Genomic DNA, 11,493 nt, shown 5'->3' with positions numbered 1-11,493 from the left:
TGACCAGGAGGGGGATTGCTAGATCATATGGTAGCTCTATTTTTAGTTTTTTAAGGAACCTCCATACTGTTCTCCACAGCGGCTGCAGCAAGAAAAAAAATTTTTGTAATGTATATAGTTTCTTATAAAAACATTCATAGCTTCACAATTATGAGTCAAAGATCCTTGGAACTAGCAAAACACATTTTAAAATATTACAGGAAATCTCTTTGCTCATCTTAATAAAGAGACTTAGAGAGAAATTAAACTTCAGCGGGACAATGCAGAGGGACTACTGATTTATCTTAAATCTTATGTAAATACGTGCTAATCTTTTTCTTCTGACAGCATGTGATGACCAGGGGAGAGCTCATTTTCTCACAGCTCCCCCATCCCCTTCAAGTTTTTGTTTAAAACTGCCACCCAGGGTCTGTAGTTTCTGTCTTCAGTTATAATTTCTAGTTAGGGTTGGATTTAAGAAGACAAAGCTTAAAATGTTCTGTTTCCATAACCGCTAATAATTACCATGCATTGTGCTAAGAACCGTATCTGCATTATGTCCTTTAGTCCTCACAGTATTACAGTGAAGGAAGCAACAGAAACTGTCAGAAGTTAAGTAAATGTGGTCAAGGCCACATGGCAGTAAATTTCAGAACCAAGACTTGAACCGCGCAGAGCCATGTGAATCCAGAGCTTGGTGAAAATAAAGACCCAAATGTGGGATCTAACACTTGAAAAGTGGTAACTCACACATTTAACTTTGTATGTGCTTTATAAGCATTTCACTAAAGAAATAGTTATTGTGTCCACCAGGCTCCAGGAAACACCCTAACTGCTGGTCAGATACAGTGGTGGATGAGATTCTTGGAGCTTACATTCTAGTGTAAAGGCACTAGACAATAAACTCACAAACAAGTGAACAGAGAAACAAAAAAAGAAATACACTGGATAAGGGCTCTGTCGAACACTAATGAGGATGAGGAGGGATTCTAGTGGTATTCCTGCCCCACCTTCTCTCCTGGGTTTGAGCTCTTGGAGAGTAGGAATACATTTCAGATTTCCCTGATTGGTCTTAAACAACGATTTGCACATAGTAGGATCAACACACCAGTGACACACTATTTAAAGAGCAAAGTATAGTCTCTGACAACCTTTTATTTGAATGTAAATGACACCCCTTTGTAGCTTTAGTTTATTCTACCTATATCTGAAGGTGGAATGCAGAAGGATTTTCCTCCTTCATTCTATAGGGTACAAGAGCTCATATCATACTCACTGTTGTCAGAAAGATCAGAAAACCCCAGAGCGTTTGAAACGAGAAGGACCCTATGGGGCCTTCCTGGGGAAAACCCCCCACCCTCTGTCCCTCACCTCTTTTTTGTAGAAAACCTTTAGCCTCCTAGGCCTTTCCTGAGTTCCAGAGAGCAAATTTAATCAGAGAAGTGACAAGATGCAAAAACAAAGGAAAGCAGTCAAGTAAGACAAAACAATAATAGTTTAGCCATAAAACAAAGTCAAGGAATCTTAGTTCCTCCTCAAAGGGCTATAGATAAAATCCTGAGCCATATACTTGGGTTGTTTTTACAGAAACCAAACTCCCGCCAGATGAAAACTGCTGACCACTAGGCACACAGACCTCAGAAAGGTTGGAACCAGAAGGTTGATTGAGACTCCTGAAACATCACCCTGTTACCTCACCATCAACCAATGAGAGAGTTGTGCATGAGCTGATCGCACACCTGTGACCCCCTCCTTCACACTGTCTTTAAAAACCCTTTCCTGAAAGTCATCAGGGAGTTCAGGTCTTCGAGCATGAGCTGCGCATCCTCCTGGCTTGGCGCCTGCAATAAGTGCTGCCCTTACCTTCATCACAGTCCGGCGTCAGAAGAGTGGCTTTGTTGCACGTCAGGCGATGGACCCAGTTTGGTTTGGTAACAAGCTCAACATGGCAAGTTCTCCTGATAGAAAAAAAATAATGCAAAATTTAATTTGACTTGCTGAACACTTTTACTTTTTAAGTCTTGTTTCTCAAAATTCTCCCACAACTTAAATCAGTAGCTAGAACTATTAGATGAGCCACAGGTGCATCATTTATTAAACAGTTGATGCTGCCCTGCAATAAATGGCAGGGAGAGAATACTCATCTTCCAAAAGGCTTGCTCCACCTAATTTCTATAGAAGTCCCCAGACAGTAAGACATACAGCTGTTCATTACTTAATTAGTGGGCTTCAAAAACATCACATTTCTTTCTTTTATTTGACAAATAATTTTGAGTCCTGACCATATGCCAGGCACTGAGACAGGTATTGGAGAAAGAATGGTGAGCAAAACTAAACCGTACCCTTCACCTCATGGAGTTTACTGAATAATGGTACTTTTTTCATACAGTTTCCTGAATTCCACCCCATACTTGCTGAATCAGAATCTCTAGGGCGGTGATTCTCAAGCTTTAGTGCAAATCAAAATCAGACTGCTGTCCCCTCCACCTCCAGAGTTTCTGATTCAGGAGGTTTGGGGTAGGGTTCAAAAATTTGCATTTCTAACAAATTTCCAGGTGATGCTGATGTTGCTGGTCTGGGGGCCACACTTTGACAACCACTGGCCTAGGGCATAGGACCCAAGCATCTGCACATAATTCTGATGTGTGTCCAGGTTTGAGAACCACTGGAGTACATCTGCCCATCACCAGGTTGGTTGCCGCTGATGAAGGAATTTCAAAAGAAGCACAAGTCCGGTCCCTGCTTCCAAGAAACCTACACTGAGATGGGAGAGATAAAACACAAAGTCGAATTTTATGAACAGCTGCAGTGCCTTGCTGGGTGTTATTGTTACATTTACACAAAAACTCCAGAAATGTGTGTTCTCAGTGGAGGTTGGAATGGGTGAAAAAATCTGCTGGGTCTTGAAAACTAAGTGGTGTTTAGATAGGTAGTCAGAAATTAGCAAGTTAATCATGGAAAATTAACTTAGAGCCCATTTCCTTCAAATATGGTGACAAACCCCACTACTAGTAGCAGTACCTGTGACTTTGTCACCAAAAGAATTTACAGATATTTTCATATCATACTTCAGTGGTTGTAGATATTTCAAAATATTGTTTATAGACATCACCACTTCGAAATTATAACAGTTACAGATCTGCCTCTAGATCTTATATGATAAAGTGCAAATATATTTGCTTCTTTTAGCAACACAGCTTTCAAAATATTTTGCTAACTATTTCAGTATAACTTCAGTATAAGTTTCTTTCAAAATTTTACGTATTTCACTGTATGCATTTAAAAACATTCTGAGAAGGGGTCTATGGCATAAAAATAGGTGAAGACAGCATTAGCAAGGCTTGGTGGCTGTGAGAACAGAGTACACACAGAAGACAGGGAAGCAGGGTGTGGAGCTGGGGATAAAAGTAAACTAAGTTTGGACTGGTTGGGTGAGGGCTTAAAAACCAAGGAGAGAATCCATAAGGTATGGCGGATTGGTTGTCATTAAGACACGTAATCGTCGGCCTCAGTTCTGACTGAACAGCTGCCCTGGGGCTTCTCAAACTTTAGTAGAGATAAGAATCCAAGGAGAGTTTATGAAAATATAGATTCCTGGGCCCCACCTGCAGAGATTCTGATTCAGTAGGTCTCAGGGGGGAGGCCCCAAGTCTGCATTTCTAATTAGTTCCCAGGTGACTCTGACCACATACAGCGGTCTGTCCACACAGACTCCACTTTGATTACCTCTGATGTAATTAATGACATACACACAGAAAAATCAAGCTCAGGAACAGCTACGTGTTGTGTAAATACTTTCTGCCATTAGCAGTATGGTGCAAGTACAAAGTGGGAAAGAAAAAAAGCCCCATAGCTAAATCAGTATATGAAAAACTTAGAACAATAAAGTCAGACTTATGCTAAGAGCCTTCATCCATGCCAATGTGCACAATTACTCTTCAGGAGAAGGACATGGAGGGCAGCGTGTCCCAAGTTTATGTGACCACAAAATCCCTTTCTCTTCAGTCGTGCTGGACCAAGGACACATTTTGAGTAAAGCTGGTCTATGGTACCTTTGGAAGAACTTCCCCACAATACCAGAGATTGTTAAAAGCAGTCTTCCCTGGTGGCGCAGTGGTTGAGAATCTGCCTGCCAATGCAGGGGACACAGGTTCGAGCCCTGGTCTGGGAAGATCCCACATGCCGCGGAGCAACTAGGCCCGTGAGCCACAATTACTGAGCCTGTGCGTCTGGAGCCTGTGCTCTGCAACAAGAGAGGCCGCGATAGTGAGAGGCCCACGCACCGCGATGAAGAGTGGCCCCCACTTGCCGCAACTAGAGAAAGCCCTCACACAGAAACGAAGACCCAACACAGCCATAAATAAATAAATAAATAAAAATTAAAAAAAAAAAAGCAGTCTGCAGATAAAGAATTTTTGTTCATAAGCTTTTGCCCACGGGTCCTGAGTAGCTCAACAAAAATCACAAGATTCAATTGAAGACAGTTCCTAGAAGCTCAATTTCCTTATTTCACCTAAATTATTGATTTTCCGAATTCTAAGTTAGAACCATTTGTTCTAGTAAGACCTCAGGGGAGAAGGCCTATCTAAACACCCAGCTACCCTGTGATGAGTCTTGAACAGCTGTCATTCCTGCCTTTTTCCTGACTGCACAGGGCACTTTTTATTAAGCACATGAATGCATGCTGGGTACATGTAAACACACAATACACCCACGTGTGTACACACACAGGCATCCAATCTTCAATCCATTGTTTCTTCACATAATTTTTACTTTCAGGATTATTCAAAATTGGCCAGCTAACACTTTCCATGAGGATATGATGTATCTTGGGGGTTTCAATGGTTATTTTTATTCTTATTGCTCAATGGGGAAAAATACAGAACATGAGGCTTCAGTCTCCCATGGGGCAATCAAAACAGAGCAAATGCCTGTGTTCATTGACAGTTTATAAAAGGGACAAAGAATGAGAAAATCCACTCAAACATCTGCCGTCAACTTTTTCAGATAGGCCAGAAGAACAACTGGGTCTCCTCCACAGTATTTGGTCTCTCAGTGCTTGGCCTTCGGCTGCATTCCTTTTGAAGTATGCTTCCCGAGTCCTGCCAAGTGCCGGCTTCTGCACAAGACTAGTGCTTTGGATGACATCATCATCCTTTCCTTCAAATAAAAAAACCTTCCTCGAGACCTAAAAATACTCCTTAGCCTTGGAGCTCAGCCTTGTTTTCATCAACGCCTGTCCACTGGCCCAGTTGCTCAACCAGGACAAGCCAAAAGCAAACAAAAAGCAGCAGTTTTGAGGAAGCTGAATCACATTAGGTTCTCCTTGAAATGTCCAGTTCACGGAAAGAGCAGAAATCTTTCCTCCTCTGACCATGAGAATTCCATTCCCACCCGAAACTCACACTCTTTTTTAAATTTTCTTTTTTGGGGATTTTTTTTTTTTTTTTTTTTTTTTGAGGGGGATGATCTTGGTAGGACAGAATAAAAATTATTTTGATTGAGCTTTTTTCCTTGCAACTGGTACAAAGGAAAACAAGATTGGGTTAATTGAATATTTTTTCCATTCCTAAAAACTGACTTTAAAAATCTTTTCACAGTCAAATAAAATAAAACTTTCTCAGAGAAACATTGGGTAGATTTTACTTTAAACCATGTGTGAGATGATTTTAGTACTCAATCGTACAGCATTCTAAATTCATGGAGTATTGTTTTGGTTAATAGCCCCATACTTGGGGGACTAAATATCTATTTTATTCAAGTCAAACTCTTGTGTCTAGCCTTCAAGGCCCCTTGCCGTCACATGCCGTGAGTGGGTTTGGGAAGACAGCGTAGGAGCTGAGTAGTAGTCACAGCTGTTTCCAGCTTTGAGAGGCCTCAGTGGGCGGAAGGACCGTCCACGGTCAAGGGAGAGGGTGAGGAGTTAGGTGTCCTGACAGTATAAGCAAGCATGGCCCAGGGAGGAAGAGAGCAAGGGCAGATCAAGGGCAGAAGAGGAGCCCAACAGTGAAAGGCTATTGTGGTAAGTATGGCTGTGGGGGATGGAAAGCCAACCACCGTGCAGAACTGAATGAAAAATAAGGAAACGGGGTGGCCGGGGATCAGTGGTCTGGGGACAAAGGCAGGAAGCTCCTGCAGCAGGTGCTCTGGTCAGCCTCGTTTACGGTTTGGGAAAAAGACATTTCATTCTGAATGGGTTAGTCACAGCAACAGCTTCTGACACATCTAGTCTCAGTTTGTCTCCCTCGACGTCTCCCTTACACATCCGTATAGCTGTCATCAGACAAGACAGCTCCCTCTTCCTCAGACAGACTTCAGGCTTCCCCTCTTCCCGCCTTTGTTCTTTCTGTTTCCGTTCTGGCCCCCAGAATTTCTTTCTTCCTGGATCTCCACCTGTCAAATCCTACCCACTCCTTCCTGGACCATCTCAGATGTCAATTCTATGAAGCCTTCCCTCATTCCTCTACCAGATCCCATCCCTGCACTAAAGAAATGTGTGTGTACTGTTACAGTCAGTGCACTAACTTCCAGGTGACTGAGAGAACAGGGGGGCAAAGGGTTGGGGGCAAGGACTATTCCATCCCATCAACTCTGGGGGTGCACACTTAAAATTGTCTGCATTCCAGAATAACTACTGGTAAATTTATATGAGTATATCACCTTACCTTCCCCAGAACGTTGTAAGATGTCTGGTGAAGGCTAGCAGTTTACTAACTTACATCCTAATAGTCCACCTAAAGGAGTTAGAGCAGTTCTAGAATGAACAGCAATCAGAGTTACATATATTAGGCATTAAGAGCAATGGAGAGTGGAGCAGGAAATCTTCATCTGAGCTCCACTCTGCTTAGGCAAGCCACTTCACGTACCCTCTGAATCGTGGTTCTTCAAATATAAAATGAGGAGAGTTTATCTGCCCCATCCACATGCCAGAGCTTTGAAAGACAAAAGTAAGATAATGTCCATAAGATGTTTACAGGCTGTAAAATGCTATGAACATAGTGGCATTACCAAAATAATGTTCATTTATTTTTAATCATTTGACTAACATGAATTGATGTCTACTATTTGATAAACAGGAGAATAATTGAGACCCAAACATACTTATTACACCTCTTAATTGCATAATTAAATTAACCTGATACAAGTTGGTAAGTGAATGTTGAGATGTGCAGAAGTGAATACATTTTTCTCTAATTCCACCATTAAGAAACTATCTTGACTTTCATTCTTTTGTTGTTCTTTTTCCAAACTTCTAGAATGTCCATATACCTATATTACTTTTGTCATTAGGAAAACAAACAAACATTGGTTTAGTCTTAAGGGAGTTAGTTATTCTTCTCTGAAATTTCTCCACGAAGGGTCACCAAACTCCCTTATCCACACACAGATTACATGCTCTGTGCTGGTGGAACTGCTGGGTGTCAGGCACCAAATATAGCCCAGCTTCTTCTCTGCTAAGCGCTTAATAGGATGCTTTACATACAAGCCTTTGGATTCCTGCGTTTTAGCACAGCACAGTTCCCGCAACTTCCTGAACAATTCTACCCACCAATGCTCACAGATACAAACCTTCCCTCTCCCACACCTATTTTAAATTAGGACTAAGTAATGTATTATTTCAAAACTCAATCCGCAACTACTAAAAAGAGCCATGTAATACATGACAAATCCAAATTATAAACGGCTTTTGAATGATCCTCACCATCTCTCTCAATAACTTTGAATTATGAGCACTCCCATAGGCCTCTTGAGAGCCATTTTCTTTTTTCTTTATAAAGCAAATTCTCAGGGAATTCTATGACTAGACACTTGGAAGTGCAGATTTCTACTGATGGGACTTTACACGTGTGGGTTGCTAGTACAAAGGGACCAATCTGAACCAGAAAGCCAACACATTCCTAGAAAACAACCTCAACATCCATAGTTTTCAACATGCTGATTGATGGAGTCTAGTCTACAGAAAAGAGACAGAAGTGGCCACTGAACACTTACCTCGTGGATCTCAACTCCTCTGTCTCTTATCTCTTTAATTCTGTGGTCACACTTCTTTCAATTACATCCGTTCTTTGTTACGTTTTTTAGAGGGATCCTCTTTTGACAAATCATCACTTTTTATTTCTAAAGCAATTAAACATGCACCCAGCACAAAAATTCAAAAGGTATGAAAGGTATAGTGTGAAACCTCAGTCTCCCTTCGACACTGCTACCAAACGTTAATTTCTCCTCCCCCAGGAAAGCACCAGTTAACCAGTTTCTTGAGCATTCTTTCTTTTCATTTCTACCACCAACTCTCTAGACTGGACTCTCATTTCTTCACAACTATCTTAATGTAACAGTTTGTCTCTTTCCAGGCCAAACTACCCTTCCTCTAGCAGGTAGGATAACTGCAAAAAATGTCTGGGTAAGTCCTGAGCTGGATTTTGATTATACATGAGATATATGAATGATACAAAAGAGAGGCGGACATTCCATGGTGGCAGTGGGGAGCTTACCTAAGAGCCTGGCATATAGGAATGCTCTGAAAATGTTTACTGGGTAGCTGAAATAATCGATGAAACAAGCATGTCTTGTTTCATACATGAATCAGAAAGGAAACTACTTCACTGCAACAGAGAGTTCACAATAAGAAGTAACAAAAGATGGGGGCATAGAAATCACAATTGTTAATATCTATGGAATTAATAATGGGTGCCAGACACTGTTCTAAGTTTTAAGTCATTGTATTATTTATTCTTCAAACACCTTTATGAGGTATCACTTCATTATCCTTTTATAGATCAGGAAATGGAGTCTACTGGGGAGGTTTAGTAAATACCCAAGGATACCCAGCTTGTGTGTGTTCAAGTCAAATCCAGATTCCAATTTGTTGCTGGGAACAAGAATGATTAAGTTAAAGAAACTTGGAACATTGGGAATTTGTAAGCTGGAATCAGGGGGCACTTTCTATATGTTTTGCACCATTCTAGGTGTTGATGAAGATCAAACAGATGCCTAAAATACGGCTCCTTCCCTGCAAATAACTTGTACACTGTACTTTTAAACCTGCAATCGCATTGTTTAGAAGGTGACCCAAGCTACTTCATTATGCCTTTTTAGTTTCCCAGCTAGATTATAACCTTCTGAAGACAGTCAGTGGCTGCCATTCCCTTTGGACCATCTTTTAAGTATTCACTCTTGAATTCCTTCTATTCCTGAGTTGTCACTGTTCCTAAATGTGACACATATCCCAAGGGGTAAGCAACAGAAAGTCAAAAGCTCCTGACTCATTAGAACAGTGGCCAAAATACTGGTGAAATCAAGAAAAATTCCAGAAGAATATGTGTGTCTTTGACTTGTTTGCAGAATGGAAAAGCAGATTATCCTGGCTGACATATTCCCTAAGCCCCAGTTCGCAGAGAACATCTACCAGGGACAAGTCATGAGCCACACAGCAAAGGGAACAATCAGAAGTATTCCTCAACCAATGGCAATGAGGCTTTGCATTTTCTTCTTTACATTAAAATACATATGTTAGACACTTCTGTGAGTAAATATGGTATTTGCCAAAGGAGTTTACAAACCGAGGAAGCAGAATATATAACCATGACATGACTTAAAAGTGGAGGGCATTTTGTAAAGAACATAAGACAGGAAATATTTAATAAAGCATAGAGAAAATGCCCACAGGCATCAGGAATAGAACAAGACATATCAAAATATTGGTCTGAGCAGTAAAAATGGCTGCTTAGCATGGGGAAATAGAACCACAGCTCACCTCAAAGCAGAGCTGCCAGCCAGTGAATCTTAGCGTCAAAAAGGTTACCGATGTGCCATGAAATGTTGATCCCATCAGTCACAGGGTGGCTGATGGGCAGAGAGGCCAGTGCCTTGGGAGGCGCTCTCTAGCTGTGAGAAGTTAGCCAGGGGTTCCTCAGAGGGTAGCCTGGGCTGAGTTAGAGTTTGACAGCGTACTCTACAATCCTCAAAGCAGGCAAGCACAGCGGTGGCATTAACCATGTGCTGAGTGGAACCAAGAAGGCATGTACTTCAGAAGCCAGCTGAGAGTGTGATGCTGCCAGCTGTAGGCAAGAGACCCCTGGAGTTCCTGGGAGGGCTGATGTTCCAGGATGCCTGGAACAAGGCATGCAGCCAGAGCGCAGTCAGCCCACGCAGGCGTATAGGAAGGCCAGCTGGATTGTCTTGGCGGAAACAGCTCAGAGTGGTAGCTCCAAATTTTGGACTTTGACTCTATCAGACACTTCTGTGTATTTGTGGTCGATGTGCCCTTTCAGTAGTGACCAGCCTAGATGCAGGATGACTCCTCTAACGCATGGACGTTTTAAAGATTAGGGCTTCATCATCTTTTGAAATATTTGATATAAAAAAGAGTTCAAGTGGATTCAAAATTTATTCTCATTATCCTACAAACTTCAGCATTATATTTGTCAATGAAGGAAAAAGAAGAACTATAAATTTTTAAAATACAATTTCAACAGTTGTAAAAAATATATATATGGTTTTACATTTTTGTAGCCTTCTTGGGCAAAGTTTCTCCACAATGGTAATTATCAAGAATGCACATACTCTATGCCCTCATTTAAAAATTTCTGATCAGGAAACGTGTCATTACTTCAAGTATAAAGTCAGATATAAACAAGTCTTGTTCATGGCACCTAGCTGAAATTTCTCCTTAAAAGATTAAAAAAAGAAAATTGGAAGTTTTAGACACATTCAGTATTTAATATATTCCTTAATGCTATGTATATTATATTTATGTTACATAAATAAATATAAAGACATGTTCTCACCACGGCCTTTATTTATATACATAACCAAATCACGCCCACGTTTTTCTAGCACGCTACTACACGAAGGTTATCATTTTTTTCCCCAGTGTGCTGACGTGAAAAATATTGAAAAGTACTCCCTAAAAGCACCTTTAAATATTCAGCCTTTCTTTTTGCAGGCAAGTCAAATGAGTAGTGGACAGGACATAGTGTGCTGTGTAAGGACTAGCCTGGGCAAAAGCAAAACAGTGAGAGAGGAAGGGTATTCCCAAAACTACACGAATATTGCAAGGGAGGACTTTCTTTTTAACTCGCTCAAGGCACATAGCTTAATTTTGCAGGGCTGGAAGAAAAAGATCGACAGGTAAAAATTAACCCTCACAAAATTAAAACAAAGATTTGTCCTTTATTTCTATCATTTAATCTGTTAAATATGTAAAGTGATGCAACACAACCCCAAAAGGCATGCCCAGCAAGGCCAGGAGGAATTTATGAGGGAAGCCAGGTATTCTGGCTGCCCAGCCACTGCCCTTATCCACCAGCGTGAACCTTCCTTTCAGATCATCTTCTCAAATTATCCATAAGAGAGTTATCCACATACTCAATAAGAAAAATATTTCTAATTATATCCAACCATTCTTAACATGAATGAGATTTATGCGGGGATGCAAGATTGCCAAGACTTTTTTTGCCAAACGATTCCTTTTGACTTAAGAAAGAAGAAGCAGCTGCATAGTTTCCATAGCTA

The 11,493-nt window shown here is 41.0% G+C and overlaps 1 long non-coding RNA gene across 1 annotated transcript in view; it reads right to left on the bottom strand.

Moving 5' to 3' along the window:
- Positions 1 to 1,869: 1,869 nt before the first annotated feature.
- LOC309618878 overlaps positions 1,870 to 11,493 on the bottom strand; it is a 272,744-nt gene continuing 263,120 nt past the window's right edge. Inside the window, exon 12 of the long non-coding RNA XR_014238655.1 lies at positions 1,870 to 1,937. This is a non-coding gene — a long non-coding RNA (uncharacterized lncRNA). The remainder of the gene's footprint in view (positions 1,938 to 11,493) is intronic.

This window comes from Balaenoptera borealis (assembly GCF_965194805.1).
Source record: "Balaenoptera borealis genome assembly, chromosome: 20".
NCBI classification, from domain to species: domain Eukaryota; kingdom Metazoa; phylum Chordata; class Mammalia; order Artiodactyla; family Balaenopteridae; genus Balaenoptera; species Balaenoptera borealis.
Note: the sequence above shows the minus strand (reverse complement) of the source record. Positions and strands in the feature narration are given on the sequence as shown.